Source organism: Carcharodon carcharias, chromosome 18 (genome assembly GCF_017639515.1).
Source record: "Carcharodon carcharias isolate sCarCar2 chromosome 18, sCarCar2.pri, whole genome shotgun sequence".
Classification (NCBI taxonomy): domain Eukaryota; kingdom Metazoa; phylum Chordata; class Chondrichthyes; order Lamniformes; family Lamnidae; genus Carcharodon; species Carcharodon carcharias.
This window is the reverse complement of record NC_054484.1, coordinates 74,061,011-74,070,024: the sequence shown is the minus strand read 5'-3', so window position 1 is coordinate 74,070,024 and position 9,014 is coordinate 74,061,011. Positions and strand designations below refer to the sequence as shown.

The 9,014-nt window shown below is 42.9% G+C and overlaps 1 long non-coding RNA gene across 1 annotated transcript; it reads left to right on the top strand.

The window, feature by feature from the left end:
- Positions 1-768: 768 nt before the first annotated feature.
- On the top strand, positions 769-4,286 carry LOC121290785. Its single transcript, XR_005945880.1, has 2 exons — positions 769-1,122; positions 3,756-4,286. It is a non-coding gene; the product is annotated as an uncharacterized LOC121290785 (long non-coding RNA).
- Positions 4,287-9,014: the final 4,728 nt, after the last annotated feature.

Sequence of the window (9,014 nt, the reverse complement as noted above, 5' to 3'; positions counted from 1 at the left end):
AAAAGAGTAACTTTTTAGCATTCAGAACGAACAAATATGACCTTTAAGGAGTTTAATAGTAGTCAGTAGTAGTTCATAATATTACGTCAGTCTTGTGGGAATTGCAGAGTTTTGTGCTGGGTACGTAACTGGTCTCATAAGTTATTGTTGAGACTATTGTGAAACACTGCCTCGACTCGCAGCTCTTTGATTTGATGCCAAATCATCAAACTGCTCTCATTCACTGTTTCCCCTTTTTTTCCTGTGAGGATTTGCTTTTCCTTCTCTATTCACTTTCTTCTACACCCTCAATTCTGCTGATTTCATTTTACATAACTACAATGTGATGAAGTGGAGTGGGGTGGGGGTCAGGCTGAGTTTGCAATCAAAAACAAAAACAGAATTACCTGGAAAAACTCAGCAGGTCCGGCAGCATCGGCGGAGAAGAAAAGAGTTGACGAAACGTCAACTCTTTTCTTCTCCGCCGATGCTGCCGGACCTGCTGAGTTTTTCCAGGTAATTCTGTTTTTGTTTTGGATTTCCAGCATCCTCAGTTTTTTTTTGTTTCTATATCTGAGTTTGCAATTAGCTATCCGAAGACCCAAAGCCCAGCTTCAGCATAATTAAACAATCATGGACCCGTACATGAAAAAAAATTATCAGTGTGCATACATTGAAGCCAGTATAAGACGAAGCTTATGAAAATACAAACCTGGGTAATGATTCCTTGAAACAATCCCCCTTTATGTTTTTTTTTAAGGGAAGCAGTGCTGAGTGGGTTGGCCTCATTGTTTCTTGGCCGGTTGGCAAGATACTGCGTTACATTTAAGCGCCCACGGGTTGTTTAAGGGAGGTTCTTTCTATATTTGCGATTACCCTGGCAATATGTCTCCGGGCTGTAAGAGAGCAACATCGCCTCAGACTCTGAAATAGCCAGCCACAAATTCAGCAACCCCCGCCCACCCATCTCAGTTCTTACGTCTAGGCTGGGAAGTACTTCCTCTGCACAAGGGCAGAATGGTGACATTTTCATTTCTTACTATCGGGTTCTACGTTCAACCTTGGCCCCTCCTAGTCTCGACTGTTCCAGTAAAAACGCCTTGGGGGACAATGAAGTGCCTTTGAACCCCCGTGATATGCAAGGTAACTGTAAATACTGTAAGCAAGTGAACGTTGTGGAGTTGTTTTATTTATCAAATAAATAGATTTTCTTCTACAAAAAGACGTAAACGTCACATTTCATTTCAAATCGTCCTCTTAGCCCCCAATGCAGCGTGTAGTACATTGTAGCAGCAGAGGGACGGAGGGATAAAACCGATGCATTCTTTGGACTAAATCCAGTCGGATCTGGTGGATAAATTATGTGCATTTACCGCCTGCCTCTCTAGCACAGTGTCCGATTAGCAGAGGTCACGCATTCCTTTCGCAAACACATTCCCCCCGCCCCCTTCAGTTCCCTGAACCACCTTTCCAGTGACTGCCACTGTGAGGCTGGGAACCCGGAGTTGCTGCTGGAGGCTGTCCTTGCAGCTAAGTAGGCTTTCGCCCAGGTCACTGTAAATGTTAGCGGCACGGTGTAAATAGCTAGATTTCCTCTGGTCACGACTTCATTTTAAATGCTGTTAACATTGGGAAAGATCTTTCGACGACAATTTTCCTTTTTTTAAAAAATAAGTCACCACCATCTCAAGGGTATTCAGCGGTGGACAAAATGCTGACCTTGTCAGTGACGCTCCCATCTCGTAAAATATCTTCTCACTTTTTTAATCCAAATTTTCTGTCCCCATTTTAACAATTACTTGTTCCTCGTCTTTAGGCTTGTCTAAACTGCACACCAATCCTTACCTGAACAAACAGGTTAAGTGATTTGCCCCCAAGCTATATGATTATTAAGACGCCCCTTTAAAAGACGTGAGAAAGCTCCACTTATCATTCTAGTTTCCATCCTTCAGATGCCCTTCAGTCACAGCCTCTTCTAGACACTTTGGTTGATGTTGAAATCTTGTGTAAAACAAAACAGTTGCATAAATCCACCTCCTACCACTCTGGAGTGCATTAATACAGACCCCAGTGGAAACAAAAAACATTCCAGCTGCCCATGCTGGAAACCTGAAACAAACAGAAAATGTTGGAAAGTGCTTTGACCACATTTGAAAAATTGCCTCTTCTGTTCTGTCCACAGATGCAGTCTGACCCACTGAGTGTTTTCAGAAATTTTTGCTTCAGTTTTACTTTCTGCAGTTGGACTGCCTTAAAATTACAACTTACCCAACAGCGGGTGGCAGGCATCCATGGATCAGCTCCCAAGTGGAAGCCAATGTACTGAATCACGTAGGTTATCGTGCCATCCTTCATCACAGAATGGTTACAGCACAGAAGGAGGCCATTCAGCCTGTCATGTCTGCGCTGGCTCTCCATTGGAGCAATTTATCTAGTACCACGCCCCTGCCTTCTCCCCATAGCCCTGCACATTCTTCCTTTTCAGATAACAATCCAATTCCCCCTTGAATGACTTGATTTATTGAACATTCCTCCACCTCACTCTCAGGCAGTGCATTCCAGATTGTTCACGTTGGAACTTTATGTATTTCATCTTTCCTCTCCTCAAAGCCTCTGTGCAATTCACTCTTGACAAAATAGTCATAGAAGTCTACAGCACAGAAAAAGGCCCTTCGGCCCATTAAGTCTGTCCTGGTCAAACAAGTACTATTCTAATCCCATTTTTCAGCACTAGGCCCATAGCCTTGTATGCCATGGCATTGCAAGTGCACATCCAAATACTTCTTAAATGTTATGAGGGTTTCTGCCTCTACCACCCTTTCAGGCAGAATTCCAGGTTCCCATCACCCTCTGGGTGAAAAAATTCTTCCTCACATCCCCTCTAAACCTCCTGCCCCTTACCTTAAATCTATGCCCCCTGGTTATTGATCCCTCTACCAAGGGGAAAAGTTCCTTCCTGTCTACCCTATCTGTGCCCCTCATAATTTTATACACCTCAATCATGTCCCCCCTCAATCTCCTCTGCTCCAGGATATCCAATCTCTCCTCATAACTAAAACTCTCCAGCTCAGACAACATCCTGGTGAATCTCCTCTGCACTGTCTCTAGTGTAATCACATCCTTCCTATAATGTGGATTTCAGAACTGCACGCAATACTCTAGCTGTGGCCTAACCAGCATTTTATAAAGTTCCAGCATAACCTCCCTCCTCTTATATTCTATACCTTGGCTAATAAAGGCATGTATCCCATATGCCTTCTTAACCACCTTATGTACCTGTCCTGCTACTTTAAGGGACTGGTGGACATGCACACCAAGGTCCCTCTGATCCTCGGTACTTCCCAGGACCCTATCATTGATTGTTTAATCCCGTATCTTTTTTGTCCTGCCCAAGTGCATCATCTCACACTTATCCTGATTAAATTCTATTTGCCACCGATCAGGCCATCAGACCAGCCCTTCTATATCCTCCTGTAATCTAAGGCTATCCTCCTCACTAAAATAGTTGGAGGGGCAACTTGTTGCTCAGGACCTAATGTTATTCTATAGCCACCATTGTACCATTATGTTTTGATCTACTGGATAGTACAGCTGAGATGAGAAATGAAACATGTTCGGTGAGGAATGTATTGTTATTACTATGCCATCCACCGGCATAGTAAATTGATGTATGAATGTACTTCTCATAACTAACATGAAATTCATATTGGAATTGAATATATTGGAATTAATCATGAAAATTATGCATGATTTCATGTTGTTTTGTTGAATAATAGGTTTTTCTAGATTCTGAAATTCTGAATGCTCCGTTCAGAGGGTAAAAACGGGAAAAGGCAGCTTGAGGGAAATGGACCTTGCTCCTTGAAAGCAACTGTTTGACTTCTGCTCACCACCTAACTCCAGACTGTAAATCTTAGAACTTAGTGCATAAGGAATTGCAGCTATAAAGCCACATTTTACTATGCTGCCACACCCTGGAAAACTACCTTTCAGCAGTATCATAATTATATATTTCACAAGCAAAAAAGTATCATGTTTTCAGAACAATTACATTTTTATTCCTTTTTTTGCTTCGTTTGCTGACTTGCTTGTGGAATCTTTGCGGAATTCAGCATTTTTAAAAATGCCTACATTTCAAAAAGCATGCACCAGCCAGATATACTGAAGGAGTTGTACTGTATTAAATTGCACCAACATTGAGAGCAGTGGTTTCCCAGACTTTTTGGTTGAAGGATCTGTTTCAAATGGATCAAAAATCATGGGCAGCTCCATCTAAAATGTACAATAAAAAAGTAATAATAAGAAAATGATGCATGCAAAGAGTGTTTTAATAATAAAAAAACAAAAACAGAATTACCTGGAAAAACTCAGCAGGTCTGGCAGCATCGGCGCAGAAGAAAAGAGTTGACGTTTCGAGTCCTCATGACCCTTCAACAGAACTGGTGTTTTAATAATGCTTTTATGAAAACAGGTATTTATTTACAGTTTTCAGTGAAATGGATGAACTTGCTTCTCACTGTAAAGTCTGTCTATCCTTGGTGTGATGTTTGAACTGACACTCATAAATCATTCTCCACTTCCAGAAGACAAATTTGTATTTTGCCACCCTTTCTTTGAGTGAAAAAACTTTCTCTCTTGAACAAAGCTGAACTTACCCTAGTGTCTACCACCAGCCTTGGTAACCATGGGTCTACCTAGCAATCTTCATGCTGCTCACAGCACTCCTCCATGTGGACTCCCCTCTGCGCTGCGCAGGTGATGGATGCACTCCACTCCCATCTCCCATCTTGCACCAAGTCCGCTTCTGACCACCGCTTACTCACTCATGACTACAGCAACCCCCTGAGCTTGGCACCCTGGGTGCTGACATATGTTGCCCACCCATTAGGCTGGCCCCATTCAGTATTCACTTTCACATTAATTCTCGAAACTCCAGAACATCTTACAGATTCTTAGGAATCCATGGACCCCAGGTTGAGAACCACTGACTTAGTTTAGAAAAGATAGGATGTTTAAAGACACAGCAAAATAGATTTGCATAAAATAAATGAAGTGGAGCCTTAGGCAATGCTGAGTTGCGATTTTGGTCGTGTGAAAGGTCTAATGTAAAGGTATTTCTTCAGAGGAAATACAAAATCATTGAGTACCATAGAATAATGTAAGCAGAAGGCAGCAATTATTAAATGTTTATCATTGTATGGAAATATAAATCAAGTCAAATGAAAGTGATTAGGAGACCCCTAAAATGCCTATTTCGATTCCCAGTTGGGGGAAATGATCAGTTCTCACACTTGCTTTGTCATTACGGATTTCTCCCCTGAATTCTTAACCCTTTCGGTGAAGTATAATATAGGCACTGACAGCCCTGTAGTACATTACCAAACAGTTTTTCTTTACTTGTTAACCCGTGGGGTCAGCTCATGGCCAAGCCTGAAGCAAAAAGGGCATAGCTTCCTCAGGAAAACAAGGCCATTTCTGTCACACTATGCAACAGTCTATCCCAGGACTGACCAGTAACTAAACCTGGAATCTTTGCAGCCTATATGGATCATACCACACAGCATTGTGTGCTTACCCACCAAAGGATTTGGCCAAGTTTCTAATCTTAATCTTCCAATATGCTTTTATGTTTTAATTTTATTTCTGGCCTATCTAAGTCATTCCCATATGAGACACCTTTCTCCACAGGGAGGATAGGCAGATAAACTATTGTTATTGCCACATTACAGCCGTCCACAGGAGATGTATGAGATTGAAAGCGGGATTGCCTGATCCCACAGAAGCTTTAAATCTGGTGTGATGATGTCGGGTCATGAACCTGATGCCATTACATGGTCCACAATAATACGGTAGGTGAGCAGGCTCCAAAATTGGCAGCCCACTTGCCATTTTCAAATTACTACTTAAACCCCGCTTGAAGTACTTAACAGCCTAATTGCCTGCCATAACATGTTGCCCACTTTATAATAAGGTGGGTGCATGGAAAAACGGCTGGTGGGAATCATGTTTCTTTTCAGGGACTGTTGAAAGGGCGGGTATGAAGGCTGGAGGTAGGTCTATGCCTGACTCGAGCAGGAGAGGCTGCTGAGAGTTTGTTATTTTAGGATAACTTTTCTGTTCATACATGTGATCAGATTCAGGGCTGTTTCTCTGGCATATCTCTCATGCATCAGCCAGAGTCTCCCTCATGGTAAGAGTCTGCTGTGCACTGCACAACCTGGTCCCCCAGAAAGGGGATAACCCTGTCTCAGGAGAAATTAAAGGAGATAGGCCAGTCCTTGATGAGTCAGAAGAAGAGGAGGGTAAGCTGCAGCTAAGCTGGCCCGAAGGAGGGTCTGGATGACAGTGAGATACTGACAAGGAAGAGGCCAGTGGGCCAAGGGCAGGAGAGACATGAGTTGCAGGAAGGTGGACAAGCTGCTGATGGGTGAGGGTCTGTGGAGGCACACAGACATAGGGAAGGCATACCCTGCTGACCGAGTTTACAGGGTCCAAATGTCCTACCTCCAGATGCCGGGGGGGTGGCGGGGGGGGGCAATGGTGTCTCTGGAGATTTTACTGTTCAAGAGACTGTCACATCCCTATTTGACATGCTGGTGGCTGAAATAGCCTCCAATTCTGTGGGTGGCTATCCGACACTGATGAGCATAACAATTACAGTTGCCTTGAGCTTCTTTGCCTCCAGCTCATTCCAGGTCACCTGTGCCGACCCCTGGGACCACCCAGCCTGAACCTCAGAATTACAGGAGGATATAGATGGGCTGGTCAGGTGGGCTGATCAGTGGCAAATGGACTTTAATCCAGATAAGTGTGAGGTGATGCACTTGGGCAGGACAAACAAGGTGCGGGAGTACATGATGAATGGTAGGACCCTAGGAAGTACCGAGGATCAAAGGGAACTTGGTGTGCAGGTCCACCAGTCCCTTAAAGTAGTGGGACAGATAGATAAGGTGGTTAAGAAGGCATATGGGATACTTGCCTTTATTAGCCGAGGTATAGAATATAAGAGCAGGGAGGTTATGCTGGAACTGTATAAAACGCTGGTTAGGCCCACAGCTAGAGTATTGCATGTAGTTCTGGAATCCGCATTATAGGAAGGATGTGATTACACTAGAGACAGTGCAGAGGAGATTTACCAGGATGTTGCCTGGGCTGGAGAGTTTTAGTTATGAGGAGAGATTGGATATACTGGGGTTATTTTCCCTGGAGCAGAGGAGATTGAGGGGGGACATGATTGAGGTGTATAAAATTATGAGGGGCATAGATAGGGTAGACAGGAAGGAACTTTTACCCTTGGTGCAGGGATCAATAATCAGGGGGTATAGATTTAAGGAAAGGGGCAAGAGGTTTAGAGGGGATAAGAGGAAGAATTTTTTCACCCAGAGGGTGGTGGGAATCTGGAACTCACTGCCTGAAAGTGTGGCAGAGGCAGAAACCCTCATAACATTTTAATAAGTATTTGGATATGCACTTGCAATGCCATGGCATACAAGGCTATGGGCCTAGTGCTGGAAAATGGGATTAGAATAGTTAGGTACTTGTTTGACTGGTGCAGACTCGATGGGCCGAAGGGCCTTTTTCTGTGCTCTAGACCTCTATGACTCTATGACTTGGTCTCTGAATTAACCTGCGATTTTTCTGCTGGTTGCTATTGGACACTCTGTGACCCTGAAATTCTAGGTTCTTTTCTATACCCGAAAGTGCAGCACAACTGGACTCTTAGCCATCGAATCCACCACTGTACATCCCATCCCAAATTTCCAGAACAGGCTCAGGCTCATTAAAAACCGCCCACAAATGCATGAATACAACAGACGTCTGCTAAGTTAAAAGAGAAATTGTAACAGTGTCCTTGCTTTCTGATGGCCTGAAGCCCTTATCAGTTAAAGGCAAAAGTCAAAATATTTAGGGCAAATTGGCTAGGCACTTGAAGCCATTTGCTCTATTCTGGGATTGATTACATTTGCCAACCTGTCAGCTGGCATAGGTCCTCTGGGCTTTGAACAGAATTCCCATCATAACTTAGGAAATCCCCCAGATATGCTTCCAACGCTGACAGTAGATCTGTGGAGGATGGGTGGAGGAGACTCTCACTCTCTCCTCCCCAAGGCCCCACCCCCCACAATGTGGTGTTTTACCTCTCAGTATGCCTTCCTGCTGAACCACCAAGTTGGCAGGATTGTTCTAATGTAAAGCAGTATTTCCTAAAAGTTAAAGACTTCTTGTTGAAATGAGGTGTGGGAGGATTGAAAGGAGAAGTTCAAACTGTTATTGAAAATGGCAGTAATGTGGAAATGTCATTGCAGAAGATAGTTTTGCACAACCTTAATACATAATCCAAGTCATAGGGATTTTTATTTTAAAAATGTTTTCCAAATATAACCCTGTGTCTCCTGAAGGCATTGAGTCATGCTGTATTACAGCACCACTGACATTTTCCACTCTGTTATTTACTAAAATGGACGTCTTTACAATGTGAGTTCAGACAGTAATTATCAGCAACCTGCATGAACTAGGGGAAAATTCCTGCTTTTTTCTTGCTAAAACATAAGAAAAAAATACCGGGAAGAAGTCAGTGTACTCTGTTCAAATATCAGTGTACCTTTAGTTGGAGAAAGTGATTTATATTATTGCCTGATTAGTAATTATTATAATTTTCTTGATAATGATCCTTACTTTACCTTCTCACAAATCCATAAAATAATTGCAGGCAGAAATTTATGCTCTTTCATTGTGGTTAGTGGTTCCTGACAGTATGTGCCAGACATGTGCGTAATTTGTTCCAGATTCACTTGTTCCGGCCTAGCCAAGACAGAAATACTGGATGAGAATCAACAATGGTCTGTCTTCTGGCTTGGAAAATGGTTCTTTAACAACTTTTGTATACCAAGCTTTAGCAGTACTTAGGAACTTATTTATTTATTTCTTTGAGAAAAGGAACAACTGGAGAACAGATGAGATTTTAGCCCCTTTTCTGAAGTATTGTGAACAGATGGTAGATGGCTGAGGAATTTGCCTTTGAACAAAAGTTCCAG